The sequence below is a fragment of the Quercus suber genome, unplaced genomic scaffold, assembly GCF_002906115.3.
Source record: "Quercus suber isolate HL8 unplaced genomic scaffold, Cork oak 2.0 scaffold_38, whole genome shotgun sequence".
NCBI lineage: Eukaryota > Viridiplantae > Streptophyta > Magnoliopsida > Fagales > Fagaceae > Quercus > Quercus suber.
Genome location: NW_027069503.1, coordinates 2,048,281 through 2,053,806, shown reverse-complemented (window position 1 = coordinate 2,053,806; position 5,526 = coordinate 2,048,281). Strand labels below are relative to the sequence as shown.

Genomic DNA, 5,526 nt, shown 5'->3' with positions numbered 1-5,526 from the left:
CTCTTTATGTGTTGTTTCTTCTCTATCTTTATACACATGTTCTTTATACTTGTATACAATCTATTATTTCTGTTTCACACAAGATGCCTTGATGAGTTTTGTTTAAAGTGTTTCAGAAATACAGGTTATCAAAGTCTACTTGCCATAAACTCTCTTCTTGCAAAGTTTTTCAAGAGTTTGTGTTAGGATAGATTTTATTGTATTCAACAAGTGAATATGAGTTTAGTGATTTATAACTTCTCTCATATGTTCATTTGTTTATTATGGTTTTGTCATGGATTGCCAAAGGGGGAGATTGTTAGGACATATATGCTTTCACTTGTTAAGAACATATGTCACTTATTTATGTAAATTGGTTAATCCTTTGACAAAACGCACTCTACTTGTAATTGGGTAGTTCTAGGTGTTTTTAATACTTCAAGAAACAAGGTTTCAAGATCAAGTGTTGAAGTCATCAAGTCTGTCCAAGAAAAAGCAAGCCGAAGTGCAAATTCATTAAAGCTCGACACCTGCTCGATAGCTACCTCGACACCTACTATCTGTCGAGATTTAAAATTTCAGATTTTCTGATCTGATTTTCTTGGGATCCGTGAATATGTTTTTGGGCCTTCTTTTCTCCAAATCCTAAACATATAAAAGGATTGTTTTAAGAGCCATCAAGTGTGACACAAGTTAAAAATTCATTGAGCAATCTCTGTTCAAGCAAATTGTGATCAAAGACGAAGTTCTTGATCTAGTTCATCTTCTCTAAAGAAGTTGCTGTGTATTTGCACCATAGGATTTTGTGACCAAGCATCTTCCTAATCTTCATCGTGTAGGATGAACTGAAGAACTTTGCAGCCAACCTCTCTTTCTTAAGTTGGTGTTTTGAAGTCGAGTACTAGGATCCGCGCATTGGTTAGTCACGTACTTGGGAGCCGTGCATCAAAGGTGGGAACTGTCACTACAGATCAAGTCCAATTGAGTATTGGGGTAAGGGTTCAACTGTAGTTTGGTAAGGTACTTGGGATTCCTTTACTTGTAACCGCTTGATTTGATAATAGTGGAGTTTCGGGAGTGGTGACCTAAAAATCACCCGGTGGGGTTTTTACCGTGAGGTTTTTCCCCATTCGTAAACAAATCACCGTGTCATTTAATTTCCGCTGCATATTTAGTTTTTGGTGATTTTTTTGTGCTTCCACGCAATTGCATGATAAATTGATTAATTAATAACTTGGCTAATTAATTAATTAGTTTAATCACAAGGGGTCATTCAGTTTGTGGCCTATCAGGGGTTATTTATGACTATTTTAAGGTGTCTAAGATTTTCTAAGGAGATGAAATGGGATATTTATTGGTAAGTGTACATGGGTATTTATGGATCAAAAGCTAATTTATGAACTAAATGACTGATTTATAAGCTAAAAATAGCACGATGGGTAAAGAATTTTATGAGGAGATCTTATTCCCTTGATGAGTTGATGGTAGTTCATTTTATAGTAAAGTTTAAGGGATTGAATAGCAAAATCTAGAAGGGACCAGGTCTGACAGCAGAAAAATCCCAAAATATCTCTTCTGAGATTTGGCCCAAAATGATGAGACTTGCTTTTAGAGTGTTATGCTTATTTGGGTAATGTAGCTGGAGGTTGAGATGCTCCTAATTTAGGCATTAAATGCTGGGATTTGGAGATTAATTTCATCTAATAGGATTAGGGCAAGTATGAGGACTAGAGATCTTTCTTGCTGCAACCAAGATCAGAGCTCAAGAGGGTTGGTTTACACTCCAAGCTAGGTGTCAACCATTGATGTCTCTGTTGAGAGCTTCTGGTGAACACTCCCTTATGCCCTTTAAACCACTTTTCCCTAATTTTACCATTTTGGAATTCATGGGCTTGGTTCATGAATCAATTACATATATTTTTAGTAATAAAATAAACTATTTATTTGAGGATTTCATGAGTTTGGAAGTCTTGGTTATGGCTTCCTTAAGTTGTGACCAAAACTTGGAGAAGAAGGATATTTATTACCAATTAGCTTTTAGGTGTCAGCCCAACCTCTGGTGTCACGCTCCAAACCCGATACCTGGATTTGTGACCATGACCGGCATGCTAATATCAAGCTTAAACCTGATATTAATAAGAACCAACTTAACTTTTACAAAAGCTTTCCTCTTTCTTTTCATTTTTGTTTCTTTACTTATATGATATAACTTTTTACTTGACTTTCAGAGCATCTACACTATACTCAAAGAATAACATAATTCGCCAGTTACTCAAATTCTATATTTCACATAATACATCTCTTAATTCTTTAAGATACACAATTTTCATGAGATCCTAAAATACACAATACTATAAAGGTAAACATCAAAATGCTAATTTGAGGATCTATATATCAAAACTAAAACTAGCTCCTTTCAAAACTCGACTAAGGCTCTCTCTACTCCAAAATAAAACCTGTTGGCTGAAAGAGTAGAAAGGGTGAGCTACACAACTCAATAAAGGTAAGATACATGAAAATTTAATAAGGATGCATGTAAATCAAATCATTTCATTCTATGAATATTTAGATAAGAGAACATCTTTTCATGCATAGTATTTTATACTATATATAATAATAACTTATACGCTCTTCATAGGAACATAATTGTTCTCCCTTTTCTTATAAGAATAATATTACAAAAACCTTTCGGATTTAATTTCTTACAAAGTCACCAAATATAATATTGATTGTTTAAAATCAATATATTTGTATTCTCATTACAAATAATCATTTTAACTTAAATTAGATAATTGGTAACTTTGTCTTTAAACTAGAAACATTTTGCCGAATAAGAAAACTTTTCTTTGTAAACCTCTTCTCATAAAATATTATAACTTTCATGGTCATAAAACTTAACATTTCATAAAGAACAGATATTTGATAACTTTTTAACATAAACTTGTACGTTCATCAGAAGCTTCATCTTTATAGAACACTAAAACCTTTTCATCAGACTCTTTATCTTTAAAGCACAACAAAACTTCAAAAACTTTTATCTTTAAAGAATAGCTTTTCTTTTCCTCAGAAACTTCCTTTCATGAGAGCTTTTAACTTTTTATAATGCATTTAAACTAAATCATTTTCTCATAATTAAGGACATAATATAGCTATTCATAACATATTGCTTAGTCCATATTTGATAAGTCTATACTTATTTGGGAGGCTTCTAGCACTACTGTGCTAGGCATCCAGCATTCCCCACAATGCCAGAGATTCCCGAAATCACATCATAATACATGTCTTCAACCATGAGGGTAGGTTGGCATCCTCCACAAGTTGGTTAATGGCCATAACCAATAAGGGTGGGTACAACAAAGCCAGTCCCAATTTTAATGGCCAATCAGATAACATTTTCCATGGAAAGCCAATAATTAACCGCCACTGGCCGAGTTCAGATCACCAGAGGACATAACCTAAAAACATTTCATACTTATACATCATACTAAAATTCATAGTTTGCATTACATTTCACAATAATAGCATTTCCATTATTTTCTTTAAACATTATGTTCATGGAATTAGTAATAGCATCAATTTGCTCAAATCATATACATAGATTTTTGAAAGCTCACGAATATATCTTTGTCTGAAACATGATTATATGTCATATCTCTAATCAAAAATCTTTTAATGCATCATATTCTTTAAAATAACCTCATGACTTACCATATGCTCATATAACTTATCCCTTACCTAAAAGCAAAGGAATCGGGAGCCTACAATTGAAGGAGCTTAGACCTGGCGATTGGTAACACCTAAACCAAAATCAAAGCTTATTACTATCCATTATTCCTTATCGTAAACTTATACATTTATCTCAAAGCCTATCTCTTATAATCAAGGAAATCTTAATCCCAACCATTATTTTTGTATTGATCCAATGGCTGTGAGACCATTTCCATAACAACCATATGTGTCTTAGCTTTCATAGGAAATATCCCAAGCATTGAAATTAACTGTATACAATTTAATACATAATTTACCATGCATAAACACAGAATCTGTCACAGAGGCAGCTTTGAAACATTTTCTAATAAATTCACAAACAATTATCAAATGATGGTATTTTCATATGGGAATTTTTATTCACTCATTAAACATGTTAGGAAACACTTACATATAGTCATTTAACCATTTATAGCAAAATTAAATACAACAAAAATCCCAGCAGTAACATCAAAAGTACAGGTCCTAACTTTTCTTATTTCCTTAATCATATACAATCATTAATTAGTAAAAACCCTAATCTACCTTCAACAAAACACCAACACAGTTTCAAAGCTTCTTAAAACAGCATATATATATATATATATAGACTTACAAATTCATGATTTCCTAATTTTACAAACCACAAATACCATTACTAAAAATTCCTTGAAGAAATCATTGATTCTAAGATGAGAGTAGCTAAAACCCTTACCATGTTTATGGTTTTTGAGGGGAAATAGACATAAAATCACTCTTGCATGAAAGGATTTCCCTTTCCTAGTGGCTGGACCCGAAAGTATGAGAGGTGGAGAGCTTGAGAGAGTATTTGAGTCTCCTAGTTTCTTTGAGAGAGTATGAAGAAGAAATGAGATGGAGCCTTATCTTTCTTTGATGTGTGGACCCGTGAGTTTGACAAAAGGGACTCAAGAGAGCTTCTAGCTCTTTTCTTAAGAGAGAAAGAGAGCAAAGTGAGGTAAGAATTTAGATTCATGTGGACCCGTGGGAAATAGATAGGTAAAGAGCTTCTTGGATGTTCTAGTTGCCTTGAAAAGTCAAAGAAGAAATGAGGTGGAACTTGCTCATTGCATGGCCGGCCAAGTCTTGGTCTTTGGGTTTGTCAACATGCATGGTACTTTGGCATTATGTGTGTTGAATTTTCATTGGTTGCATGTGGGTGGAATTTCCACTATAACATCTCATACATCATATGCCTAATTAAAACACCAACTATGCATCATACTAAGTATATATTTATAATACAACTAGCCATTTCAATTATTTATAATCTTTTCAATTCTTATTTAATGGCATTATAAAATAATATGTTTATTAAATACTCTTATATTAATTTTAGAAAGTAAGTGATTCAAATAATAATTAACCACTTGAACACATAGGTTAACTATAAAGTTGGGTCGGGGTGTTACATCTAGTACTATTCGTGTCAGAATTGGTAGTGGCAAAGAGGCTGATGGGATTGATGGCCAACTCCTAATTTGGTTTGGGAACATGGTTTCTTCTTGGGGGTGATCTCCAGCAAAAGGCAGAACTAAAAGGAGTTCTCCAGTTGGGTCAGTTTGCATACATGGGCTGTTTTGACTGAGATTTTAGTTTGGGCTTGGCCCTAAGGGCTAAGTATTTTGGTGGGCCTATGACTTGGTGGTTCTCTCCACTTAGGCCTATCCTTTTGCTTTATCATTGTAAACCCTACAAAATGGACAAAGCTACCATATATTGCCATGGATTTTTATTCCACATGGGCTTTAGTTGTTAGTAAAAACGAAATGTATTCATGAG

General features: G+C 33.6%; 1 long non-coding RNA gene across 1 annotated transcript; it reads right to left on the bottom strand.

The window, feature by feature from the left end:
• Positions 1–2,231: 2,231 nt before the first annotated feature.
• On the bottom strand, positions 2,232–4,654 carry LOC136066551 (uncharacterized). The gene is made up of 3 exons (XR_010628059.1): positions 4,442–4,654; positions 3,715–3,776; positions 2,232–2,442 (listed from the first exon to the last, which is right to left on the bottom strand). It is a non-coding gene; the product is annotated as an uncharacterized LOC136066551 (long non-coding RNA).
• Between the last annotated feature and the right edge of the window lie 872 nt (positions 4,655–5,526).